The sequence below is a fragment of the Sus scrofa genome, chromosome 7, assembly GCF_054392235.1.
Source record: "Sus scrofa isolate SSC_HxYL_T2T_F1_AM1 chromosome 7, Sscrofa_HxYL_maternal_Yorkshire_Landrace_v2.0, whole genome shotgun sequence".
Taxonomy (NCBI): Eukaryota; Metazoa; Chordata; class Mammalia; order Artiodactyla; family Suidae; genus Sus; species Sus scrofa.
Genome location: NC_139389.1, coordinates 108,191,551 through 108,204,762, shown reverse-complemented (window position 1 = coordinate 108,204,762; position 13,212 = coordinate 108,191,551). Strand labels below are relative to the sequence as shown.

Below are 13,212 nucleotides of genomic sequence, written 5' to 3'. Positions count from 1 at the left end.
AAATTTCAGAATTACTCCTGCCTGAAGCTCCTCTTGTCAGGGCTCCACCCTACCCTCCAAATCACTTTTGGTCCATGACGAAACACGGAATGCATCAGGCCCCAAAGAGATCTGTGAATTCAGTGTAAAGGAGGAGGTGGAAATCGCGGGGGAGGATTTTGAAACTATTTTGCAGCCCCAACTTGGGCGCTGAAAGAGCCCCCTGAAGGCTGATAAATACGGAACGTCCTGTGCCCATATGATCAGTGGAAATGACGAAGAACGTGCAGATCCTATGAGGGGATGTGAGGAGAGGAGGCTTGCGTTTTAAGGTCCAGTTTAGTCATTATTTGGTTAAAAACAAAAAACAAACCAAAGCAAATACACAGAGCACTCTGCTCTCTAGCACGACCTAGCCTCAACGCCACACTGAAAAAACTTTCTCTTCCTACTTCCTCACCCTTTGTTTCTCCTGGAACCTCAGCTTTGGGTCCCTGAACCCCAACACCATCTCCCCCACCCAGCCTGAGAGGAGGCGCGACTTCACTTCTTCGGCGCGAAAACGACCCGGCTGGAGCGAGCTTGACCGCGAGGGGTGCAGGCTCGGCGGACCGCTGCCCTCTTCCTCCCGCAGCCGAGGGCGCGCAGAGCCGGGGGCGCGGGCGGCTGCAGGGCCCGGCGCGCCACCGCGCGCGAGCTGCTGGGCCACAGCCCGGGCCGCGCCACCCGCTCCGCGAGGAAGTGACGACTGCGCCGTCCCGAGAGCAACAAAGTTTGAGTCTGCGGGCCGTGTCTGCGGGCCGTGCTCGCCTGCGCCCCGCGCCTCGCACCCTTCTGAGCGGCCCCGGGATCCAGCGCGCAGGTGAGCCGCGGGGCTCGGCGCCCCCTTCGCTGCCGGGGCGCCGACGTGGGGCTGGGAAACGTTCTGGGCCGGAGCTTGGCCGCGCGGGCGGGGATTTGGCGGGCCGGGCAGGGCCGGCTGCGCTGGGCTTGCGTGCGGAGGGCGCTGCAGGGAGGGAGCTCGGCCGAGAGCCGGGCCTCGAGCTGAGCCCCAGTGGTCGCAGGTTTGCCGCGGGACTTAAATCAGCCAGGGCTGCAGCCGGGCCGCTCCAGGCGCCGTTGGCGAGCGGAGGGGTGCAGGGAAGGGGCTTCCCGCGGCCTGCGTCCCGGGCTAGTTGTCCGCCCGGCGCCCCCCATCCCCACAGGCTGGGCGCAGCCGCCCTCCAGTCCCCGCCCGGTGCTTCCCAGGGAAGCGTGCTCTTCCTCTTCGCAGCCCTCGCTGAGGTCGCAGGAAGGAAGTTAAAGGAACTTTCCCCCCATTTTTCTTTGCTTGGCCCCCCAGTGACGAAGAGCAGAGCAACTAGGCAGTTTGGGAAAACAACCCTACGCATTTCCAAAAAGCAAATCCAGAATTGCCCCTTAAGTCCCTTTTGAATAAATTCCGCTGACACCCCCCCCACCCTTTCTCCTCCTACACCACGTCCCGAACCTGACAGTAATCACTAAGTCCTAACACTTTGCAATTTAGCCATAAAAACTGTCAGCACACCCACGTACATATGTGAGTGTTTTCTATATAAAACTGCAAAACCCGCTTCCAGTGGACTCTGTGGCATCTCGCTCTTTACTGTTTGCAAAAGCTGCTAGGGCTTCGTGAATGTGCTTGGGAACTTTGATGGTGATTCCCGCCGCCCTCTGTACCCTCGTGGCGCAGGGTTGCTTTTTTTTTTTTTTTTAAAGAGCAGCTGAGAAGTTTGTGACATCCCTGCAAACTAACTTGGGACTGGCGGACCTATGCCGGGTGGCGCCCAGGCTCCCTGGCTTGGAGTCTGCAAGTGCAGTAGCAGCGGCCCGCGGTGGGGACGCGTCAGTGTGTGCAGGAATGTAGGTCCCTACCGTGGAGACTCCGACATGGGATGTCTAGAGGTTGAATGGTGCAGTTCCTAGCATCAGCTTCCTGCCGGCCTGTAATTACAGCGTGATTGCACAGTCAGGCATTGTTGGCGTGGATGTTTATACACAGGCTATTGTGCAAGACCTCGGTGGCAGCGAGCAAAACGCAGATTTGCATTGCAAATCCCCAGAACAGATCTGGGCCTGGGCTGCAGTGGCCAAGTTCTTTTTGGCCTTTCACCTTAGCTAGATGATTTATTTCCTTGCCTCTCCCTTAACCTCGGACAATTTGCCACACGCCAGAGACGTGAAGTGTACCCAGGAGGGCAGGATCCCTCCACTCCTACCTCAGGCAGCCTGAACGCTGTCCCAGGATTTGTACCCTTATTTGTGCCTGTAGAAAATGTGGGATGACATCAGCAGGAAGAGGAGATGGGAGATGGCTATCGACCTCCCCAAACGGGAAAGCAGTTTGAATTAGCAAAATTGCATGGTGGCTGGATCGGGGCCTGCTTGCAAAGAGGACACGTCAGACGTGTGACTGGGCTGGTGAGCTAGACTTTGAGCCTTGAAATGTCAGCTGCAGAAGTATATAGGTGGGTCCTAATTCCTTTATTGTGTTCTGGGCAAAGGGGAACAGTGCTGCAGCGTTTGAGACTGTGTGTCTGTGACAGTGTCTGGGCTGGGGGTGGGGGAGGTGGAGGAGTGACTCATGTTCATTTTCTCTCAAGGAGTCCCGGGGCCCCCTTCGTGAGTGAAGCCTGCTGCACAGAGCAGGGTGGGGGTCCACACACCCATTGAGCCGCTGGGCCGCAGGAAGGGAGCTAAGCTTTCAAGTGTGGAAAGAAGGCAAACAGGTTCTCCCTGAAGGCCTCAGAGGTGGCTGACTGTAGCAGAGAGATTTAAACACAGTCAAAAACATGTACAGGATGCACGCAGGGCCATTCTTCAAACATGCCAAGTCTCAGCCCACTCTCTCCTTGCCCTCGGCAGAAGACTCTGCCAGGGCAGCGCTTGGCCCTGCTGAGAGTACTGTATGACTCGGTGGCACCGCCTTGCTGCTGGGCTGGGGCAGCCTCTCTGCTCAGTGTGGCAGGTACTGATGGCCTTGGCACCCCAGAGCTTCCCCATGCCTGGCCTTCTCCCCAACCAGGTGACTGAGTTTCACCTGGGGGGAAATGCACTTTTGCAGTCTTGTTGTGCCAACTGTGTGTCATGGGCACAGTGACCATGTGTCAAGCCAAAGTGTGTGTCAAGGCTGTGTGCTTCCAGAGACTCAAGGAGAAACCTGTGAAATCAGGACATTTCTGGAAAGTCGGGGACCTGCAGACATAGTAACCACAGGGGAATGAAGGTTAGAGCAAAAATATCACTGAGGTAGGAGTTCCCATGAGTTGCACAATCCTTTGTTTTGGGTACATCTGGGCTTTTACTGGATTTGACTGTCAAGGTCCTGTTAGCTATAGCCCCAGACTGGGGCTGCTTTAGTAAGAGCCTAACTGGAGCCCAGCACTAGTCTGGAGGGGCGGAAGAGGGGAACGAAGGAAAGACAGCTTTTTTTTTTTTTTTATTCTGCTTTTTAGGGCCACACCCGCGGCACGTGGAAATTCCCAGGCTATGGGTCGAATTGGAGGTACAGCTGCTAGCCTACACCACAACCACAGCAACTCGGGATCTAAGTTGTGTCTGCGACCCACACCACAGCTCATGGCAACGCCGGATCCTTAACCCACTGAGTGAGGCCAGGGATCGAACCCGAGTCCTCATGGATCCTAGTTGGGTTCATTAACCTCTGAGCCATGAAGGGAACTCCTGGGAAAGACAGCTTTGCCTTTGCAGTCCTTTGTGTAGAATGTGCAGAGACTGAAAGTGCTCAAAGGCCCTCAGGGAGTGTGGGCGGGAGAGTCGAGGAGAGGAGCCCCTGGCAAAGGCCAGAGAAGGGAGTTCCTGTTGTGGCGCAGTGGTTAATGAATCCGACTAAGAACCATGAGGTTGCGGGTTCGACCCCTGGCCTTCCTCGATCAGTGGGTTAAGGACCCGGCGTTGCCATGAGCTGTGGTGTAGGCCACAGATTCGGCTTGGATCCTGCGATACTGTGGCTGTGGTGTAGGCCAGTGGCTACAGCTCCAATTAGACCCCTAGCTTGGGAACCTCCATATGCCGTGGGAGGGGCCCTAGAAAAGGCAAAAAGACAAAAAAAAAAAAAAAACAAACCCAAAAAACAAAGGCCAGAGAAGGAAAAGAATGGATGTGTGTACATGTGTAACTGAATAACTTTATTGTACAGCAGAAATTATCACAACATTGTAAATCAACTATACTTAAAAAAAACTTTAATTAAAAAAAAAAAAAAAAGGCCAGAGAAAGAAGACCCTCTGGAATTGTGGAGCCACCTGGAACAGTCACCCACCTGCCTGGCTTCAGTTCAGCCAGGCTCATTTTTGTGCATAGCTCGGGCCCTTCCCTGGCTCTCTCAGCTTTGCCTCTGCATTCACAGAGCTTGCCCTGCAGTTGTACACAGCCTAGTTTAAGACCGGAAACTTAATCCTGACTTCCTCTCCCACCTTACGTAAATGCTGATTTATGGCCTAAAGTTGCTGCCCAGTTCACAGTCCCAGAGCAGCCCTGCCCCCTGCCTCACCACCCACAATTAGGAACACTGTTCAGAAAGTTCTGGAGTTCCTGTTGTGGCACAGTGGAAATGAATCCGACTAGAAATGATGAGGTTGCAGGTTCGATCCCTGGCCTTGCTCAGTGGGTTAAAGATCTGGCGTTGCCGTGAGCTGTGGGATAGGTCGCAGATGTGGCTTGGATCCCGCGTTGCTGTGGCTGTGGTTTAGGCCGGCAGCTGTAGCTTCAATCGGACCCCCAGCCTGGGAACCTCCATATGCTGCGGGTGTGATCCTAAAACAGCAAAAAAAGAAAAATGCTCTGAATCCAAACTGAGAATTTTTTTAAAAAATCATTGTATTGTTTTAAGAGGAGAAGCTATTTGGGTAGTTAGGAAACTCCCAGCAACTTTGGCAAAAACGCCAAGGCGCCACGGAGAGAGGCAGATGGAGAAGTGCCCTGCAAGAGGGCGGTCTCAGTATGGAGGCCTTTTATGCTCTCCAGGCCCAATATTTATATTTCTGTTCATCTGCCTCCTCCCAGCTGCCTCCCTACACCACAGTCCTGTGTTTTGACATCACAACTAACCTCCAAAAAAGGAGGCAGAACCCTTCCAGCCAAAAGAGGGCATTCCAGACTCTGAAGAAAGTACTGCCGTTTTTCCAGATGCCTGGGAGTTCTAGCCTGCAAATGTTTCCTTCTTTAAAATGTACGTGCCTCCTTTCATTTCTCATTCTCACTGAAGCATCTCTTTGTGAGACCTTAAACCTTTTTTTCTTTCATCTCCGTGACACAGGGCAATGCTTTACGACTTTCTGTCTCAAGTGCCACTTGAAATACACACAGGTCTTTGAATAAGCCTGGGATAAAGGGCTCCTCTGTAATCTCACTTAAAACGCCTGTTTGCAAGGGTCACCCTCTTGCTCAGCAACCTTCAATGGCTCCCCACTGTCTACACAGCAAGGATCAGACTTCTAGGCTGATAGTCAGGGCCTCCCACACAGGGGTCTGGCCTCCCCTGCTCTCCGGCCCTAACCCTCTGCTCTGACCCAGTGACCCACTCTGTGTGTTTGTCCAGACTGCTGGTGGCAAGCACTCCTACCTCTCATGCTTCCTCAGACGTCTGGAAAGCCTCCTCTTTCCTCTCTTCTGCTTGGCTCATTCTTGCTCGCCTTTGTAGCCCTGTTCGTGTTCCCGTCCTTAAGAATTTCCTCTCTTCCACCCTGTGGGCCTCTCTCCCTGGGACTCCAGTAACATCGGGGCCCCCCGATAAAGAAAACCTTGAAACCCGGTCTAAAGGATTTTCAGCTTCTCCTTTGGACCATAGCTCCGATCATACCCTTCATTTAGCATCTTGTGCTTTCGGGTAGATCAGTGTTATCACTTTTCATTTAAACGGCAAGTCCCCGTTTTAAATATCTTTGTATCCCCAGCCCTGGTCTTGAACTCATAGCGACTCCCAGTGAATGTTTGCTGGTGGTGAGGAGGAGGAGGAGGATATAGCAGATGCAATGGCCTTCAGATAGTGATCACTGTACCTAGGGATACACACCCAAGCCAAGCAGCAAGGACCATGGTTCCCAGTCTTTATGTTCTGAACATTTACCTGGCCCTGCCTCCTTCTGCCTCTTAGACCCTCTCTGGGGCCTCCTGGCTTTGCACCTCATCGTTCTACTTCTTTTCCAGCACCTCATCCCTCCAGGTGCCAGACAGTGTCTGTCCAGCTTCAGCACTGGCTCCTCCTTGTCCTGATTTGGGCCCAGTTGGCGTGGCCCACAGTGTCCTATGCCTGAGCACTGGCTCTCAGGGGAGAGCCTTGGTTACCCGCATTGGCCTGGTCTTCCAAGAGAACCAGACTGATAGAAGGAGGTAGGGCCGGCTCCCAGGCAAGACTTGTGAGGAAGGTAAAGAGATGCCTCCTAGTTGATTGCAGCTTTGAGTTGCCTAAACAGGTACCAACCTATAAAACTAGGCTAAACTATAAAACTGAGTCTTGGGGAGATCCTGGCTAAACCCTCACCTCAGCCTTAACTAGGAGGATTCTGTTGTCTCCTCCCAGTTCTCATGCTATTAATCTCAACCTTGCCATATAAGCTTTCTTTTTTAATTGAGATATAATTCACACACCATAAAATGCATCCTATACACTAGATTCCTTAAAATTTCTGTTTTATTTAAAAATAAAACCTGATAGATTTCCCCCCCCACTTTTCTACTTGAAAAGATAATATACAACCCAAGTGCCCATCAACAAACAAATGGATTGGATTTCTCTTTGGGTCTAGGGAGTTAAGGATCCAGCGTTGTCACTGGGTTACTGCTGTGGTACAGGTTTGATCTCTAGCCTGGGAACTTCCACATGCTGTGAGAATAGCCAAAAGCAAAACAAAACAAATGAATGGATAAAGAGGTGGTGTATATATACAATGGAATATTACTCAGCCATAAAAAAGAATGAAATTCTGCCACTTGCAGCAACATAGATGGACCTGGAGAACACTATGCTCAGTGAAATAACTAAGACAAAGACAAATACTGTATGATACCACTTATTGTGGAGTCTGAAAAAAATAATACAAATGATCGTATATGTAAAACAGAAACAGACTCACAGATATAGAAAACTAATGTTTACCGAAGGGGAGAGGAACGAGGAGGGACAAATTAGGGGTATGGGATTAAGAGATACAAACCACTGTGTGTAAAATAGATAAGCAACAGGGATATATTGTATAGCACAGGGAATTATAGTCATTATCTTGTAATGACTTGTAATGGAGTATAATCTGTAAAAAAAATCCTGAATCATTATGCTGTACACATGAAATGAATATACTACTGTAAATCAACTCTACTTCAATTTTTAAAAAATGGGTTTAGGCATATATGTAGTTCAAAATTCAAAGCAGGTAAGTTATTTAGTATAAAGTAAGTCTCAAAAATAGTTTCAACATAGATGGTAGATTACTGTATAGACATATACATACATACGTAAATGCACTAGAATTAGAAAAATAATAAACACCTACTTTAACCTTGAGGGAAGGAAGGAAGACCTTTTTAAAGAAAGAGACAAAACATAACCCATAAAAATATTGATAAATTTGATAACATAATACTTTGAAAAAATGAATTTCCCATCCTCTAATATTCCCCATTTCTTCGATCCTTCAGTGTCCCTGTCCTAGGCAACGACAGTTTGTCATCTTTCAGCTATGCTTCCAGATGTAGTTTCTGCACATGGAAAATATGAAGGAATTTCCTGTCGTGGCACCATGGAAACAAATCCGACATGAGGATAGAGGTTCGATCCCTGGCCTTGTGCAGTAGTAGGTCGGGGATCTGGTGTTGCCGTGAGCTGTGGTGTAGGTCGCAGATGTGGCTCGGATCTGCATTGCTGTGGCTGTGGTGTAGGCCGGCAGCTGCAGCTCTGGTTCGACCCCTAGCCTGGGAACTTCCAAAAAAGCAAAAAAAGAAAAAGAAAAAGAAAATGTGAATAAATAAATACATGCTGGCATAGTATACACAGCGTTCTGCATTCTGTTTTTCACTTTTAACGTAACTAGGGGATTGTTCTCTATCAGTGCCCAGAGAGCTGCCTCATTTTTTCCATTGCCTAACTTGTATTCCACTGTATGAAAATACTGTCCTTTACTTAACCAGTCTACTTTTGAAGACCGTTTGGGTCGTTTCCAGTCTTTGGCTATTTTATATAGTGCTGCAGTCAATATGTTGAATTCCTTTTTTTTTTTTTTTTTTTTGGTCTTTTGCCCTTTTAGGGCCGAACCTGCAGCATATGGAGGTTCCCAGGCTAGGGGTTGAATTGGACCTGTAGCCACCGGCCTACGCCAGAGCTACAGCAACTCCAGATCCGAGCCATGTCTGCAACTTGCACCACAGCTCATGGCAACGCCAGATCCTTAACCCACTGAACAAGGCCAGGGATCGAACCTGCATTCTAATGGTTCCTAGTTGGATTCGTTTCCGCTGCGCCACAACAGGAACTCCTGTTGAATTCACTTTTAATTGAAAAGTCTTGATGAACATAGATGAGTGAAACTGGGATTTACCTAGAAAACTTTTTCTGAAAAGTTATGCATAAACTGTACTTCATAAACCAGTATTGTTTAGAATCTGCTGTTTCCCAAAATAATCTGCTTTTAGAACTCTAGGACCTTTTACAACTTTTAGGATCTCAGGGACTGTTACCATCCAGCCCCTGGTTTTTGTTGTTGTTGTTGTTTGGCTGTGGCTATGGCATGTGGAGGTTCCTGGGCCAGGGATTGAACCCATGCCATAACGGCGACCTGAGGCACAGCAATGACAATGCTGGATCCTTAACCTGCTGAGCCGCCAAGGAACTCTAGTCCAGCTCCTGTTTTGTAGGAACTGCAGTTCTCAGAGAATTTAAAGCTGGGAAGGGTAACGGCGGTAAACTAAGATTCAGAGAGGATGAGTTACTTCTCTAAAGCCAAAAGTATTGAATGAAAGAGTCAGAGCAGAAAGCCCACGTTTATTTCCTTTCACCCTCCTGCCTTGATCATTTTAGCATAGTCATCCGTTCCAGCCTGTCTATTTGTAAACTGAGGATTTTGTTTACATTTTCCCATCTCTTCAGTTTCCCTAAGACAGTACACAAAGATTTAAAAAGAAAAAAAAATTTGTGGGGGGCGGGAGGGAAACACACCAAAAGCCAGGTGGAAGCAAGGTCTTTAAGAAGAGAGTGGGATGCTAGAAGACCCGGGAACATGGCCCCAGCACCCCTGAGGATGGCCAGCATCCTCACTGGCCATTTACAGAACAGCAGCAGGGCTCTCAGCACTGCACGTGGCACAGCAAGGGGTGCAAAGTGGGGTCCCACCAGCCCCTTCCCTCAATGGGAGCCTGGCAGTCAGCTCTGAAATAGGTTGTACCCAAAAGGAAAAACAGACTCAGGGTGGATCTGTCTCCTAAAAGGATGGAATTTGGCAGAGTTGCATTTTCTGGGGGTCAGGTTCAAAAGTCAGTGGGTCAAGGAAAAGTAAGACTATGATCCAGATTAACCTCGGAAGTCCCCTCGAAGGGCACCAGGTGGGCGGCAGACATGCTGGCTCTTGATACTTAAATTCATCTTAGGCTGTTCCTCTAGTTCTGGAAGAAGTTGCAGTTTCTGAGGTTGAGCACCAGATGAAGTGGTTGGCTTGAGTTTGGTATGAGATGTGTGTGTGTTCAAATACTACAGTCTCGCTCAGCCTGCTCAGATGCTCATACTGTGGTATCCTGCAGGCAGCAGGCTTGGGGCTCTTAGCCCACACCCACCCGTGAATAGATGGCGGGTTTCTAAGTTAGGACATAATCAGAGGTGGTTAAGCAAGAAAGGCCCTTAGGACGGGTGAGCAGGGTGTAATGGAGAGCTCCATGGAGTGGGTTTTACCTGCAGGATTGCAGAGGAAGAATTATGCTTGGGGTGACCTGTCCTTGCTGTGGGGCTGGGAGAGGGCAGTGCCATGTGTAGCAAACGCTTCTCTCTGCTCTAAGGCCCTAGCCCCCCCGTGTCCTCCCCCTTCTCCAGTCTCCCCTCCCCAGCCTACATACTGCAGGCCATTGTCACAGGCCTGCAAGGAATCTACCGCATGAGTGTCCACTTCCTCTGCGGCCTCCCAATAGCATGTGTTTGGGACAACTTAGAAGCCAAAGCCACTCCCTGCTGCCCACTTCCACTTGCACTTGAGGTAGGGAAGGGCTCTGGATTTTCCGCAACGAGGCATTTAGGATCCGAAATCCCAGTTACATAGAAAAAGGCACCTGGCCTCAGCAGTAGCAGTAGAACCCCACCTATCAGTGGTTTGTGGAGTACTTTCCCTCATGTTCTTTGTTCTTCCATTCGCTCCTGCCATGTGCATTTATTGAGTCTCTATTGTATACTTAGCTCTCTGCTAGGTACTGAGGGTGCAAAGATAAAGAAGAGTCACCTTCCCCCTTTAAGGTGTTCAGTCTGTGAAAGAGACAGACATGCACAAAAGCCAAGAGCCATCAGTGTCATGGATGTCAGTGTGGAAGCGTTCAGGGGATCTACAGGGCTCAGCGGAGGGACTGGTCACTTCTGCCAGGCCAGAGGGGAGATGACCATTCAGGAAAGTCTAGGAGAGCCCCAGTGCCATGCATGGTATCTGTGCTTGGTGAAGGCTGTGGAGGTAATGAATGAGAGGCTTTTTGGAGGAGCTAGTGTTTGTGTCCTGAGAAATGAGTAGGTGTCCACCAGGTGGCCAAGGGAGTCCTGGCATTCTAGGCACAGAGAGCAGCTCGGGCAGGGCCTGGAGAGGAGGCGTGATGCAACTTTGTCTTCTCTGGGACCTTCAAGCAGCGGGAGGTGATGTGGCCCTGGTGGGAGAGGATGTAGGAAGGAGCAGGCAGGGGCCAGGTCATGGGCCAGTCATTTGTGTCAGTGAAGAGGTTTGGATCTTACTCTGAGGGCAGTGAGAAGCCACTGAGGACCGATGGTGTGTGTGTGTGTGTGTGTGTGTGTGTGTGTGTGTGTGTGTGTGTGTGTGTGTGTGTGTGTGTATGAGAGAGAGAGGATCAGATTTCCTTTTTGAAAGCTCACTCACGTGATGTGGTGGATCGACTGGAGATGGGGAAATGGGCAGCAAGAGACCAGTGAGGAGGTCCCCGGGGTGAGATGGGCATCTGTGCCAGGGTGGTGGGAGAAGGAGGAGCTGGATTAGGAAGGTGTCAAGGGCGTTGGGTTGACAGGCCTTGAGGACCCACCAAATGTATAGGGCAAGAGAGAAGTCAAAGTGTTTGCTTGGGTTTCCGCTTGAAATGGAGGAGGAGGGGTGGATTTTAGGAGAGAGACAGTGGGTCTAATTTCGGCCCTGTTGAGTTGGAGGTGCCTGCGGGACATCCAGGGGAACTGTCTAGTGGGTAGTTGGATGTATGAGTCTGGGCAGGAGGCATTGCCCCCTCCTTGAACTCTAACCGAGCTACTCCAAATAAACATATCATTTAAGTAAAAATGATTACTTTCTGGGCAGCTACGGCTTCAAGACAATATCCAGACAAACCCGATTACCTCCTGTTAGCCCCCTCTGTCTATCAGGCATTCTGGAACAGATGCTCGGGAATCACCAGAATACAGAAGGCGATTGGAGCTGGGGAGCTGAGATGCTTCCCACCTGTGGAAAGCATTGGGGATCAGCATTTAAGGGATACAGTGTGAGGGAGTCAGCAGTGGAGACCAGGAAGGAACCAATAGAGAGGAAGAAAGCCAGGGGAGCATGGTGTCAGAAGCCAAAGGAGGAGGGAGCTTTGCATTTTATGACATCAGGGACCACAATTTTGTGCAGCTAGTATCACACACGGTAGAGGGAAAATTCTCTGTGAGTCTGTATCACACTGAGTTGAAATTGACCAACTAGTGATCATTGGGGACATCAAGAAAGAAAGGACTGAAAAGAATGATTGACTTAGGAATTAGAAGGTTACTGGGGCTTTGCCATACATGGGGGCTTCTCATTTGATTTAACCTCCCTGAGAATAGGTATCACCTGCCCCAGGGTTGGAGTGACAGGTGCACGTTCTAGAAACCAGATTTCTTGACTCCAAGTTCACCTTTCCCTGAGCTTATGGGGAAATAGGGAAGAGTCCAAGGGAGTGGTAATCCTTTTACTATTTGATACTAAGGCCCCAAATTGGGGCCTCTGGTCAGAACCAGGCTTAGGGTGGTTGTTCTATTCAGCATTTACCACATTTGTTCATATTTGCCGTTATCAGGCGGCTGTGATCTTCTCAGATGTGTGATTATTTAAATGAGACTCTGGGAGTTCCTGTGTGGCTCAGAGGTAACAAACCCCACTCATATCCATGAGGATGCAGGTTTGATCCTTGGCCTCTCTCATGAGCTGTGGTGTAGGTTGTAGATGCAGCTTGGATCCTGAGTTGCTGTGACTCATAGGCATAGGGCAGCAGCTGCAGCTCCGATTGGATCCTAGCCTGGGAACTTCTGTATGCCACAGGAGTAGCCCCCAAAAAGAGACAGAGAGAGAGAGAGAAAATAAATATAGGAGACGCTGTCCCCAGAGGAAAAGATAGAAGCTTGAGCATAGGTGTTGTGTAGGGGGCCAGAGGAGTCAGTGTGGAGGTAGAAGAACATGTTGAGATAGTCGAGTCTTTGATCTGTAAGCAGATAGTGACTCTGGCTAAATTAATAAGAAAAGGAATGTTTTGGAAGGATATCTGGTGACTCACTGAATATCCTGGAAATCTGGAGAAGCGGGCTCCAAAATCAGTCAGGACCTGTAGGAAGTTGAGTAGCTGGAACCAAAGACAAGATGATGATGCCACTGGTCTGGCATCACTGCTGCCAGCTAACCTGAATGCTGCCACCACCTCTGGAATGGGTTCAAAACTCCCTGACTCTTTGTGTCACTCAATCCAGAGGCAGAGCCCAGGCTGAGCGTCCTATTGGCCAGCTTAGGTCACATGCTGTCATTGTTGGGGAGGAGAGGTTACAGCTTCCCCAGTGGCAAGTGGAACTCTCCCATCTCCAAGGGCTCACAACGCCAAGTTCCTGGAACCTGGGAGAGGTGTCCACCATAGAAGCCAGAGCCATTCTAGTCTCAGACTGGGATGATTGGGAAGTACTGGACATGGGAGGAGGTGATGGGGCAGCCCCCGTAAGCCACTGAAAATCCGTATCTTTGTGTGTGTGTGTGTGTGTGTGTGTGTGTGTGTGGCATATGGAAGTTCCCA

At 49.9% G+C, this 13,212-nt stretch overlaps 1 protein-coding gene across 5 annotated transcripts in view; it reads left to right on the top strand.

Moving 5' to 3' along the window:
• Positions 1-714: 714 nt before the first annotated feature.
• MIDEAS (mitotic deacetylase associated SANT domain protein) overlaps positions 715-13,212 on the top strand; it is a 72,038-nt gene continuing 59,540 nt past the window's right edge. For all 5 annotated transcript variants that reach the window (XR_014811104.1, XR_014811102.1, XR_014811105.1 and 2 more), the window contains exon 1: positions 715-841. The gene's annotated coding sequence lies outside the window, so the exon portion shown is untranslated. The remainder of the gene's footprint in view (positions 842-13,212) is intronic.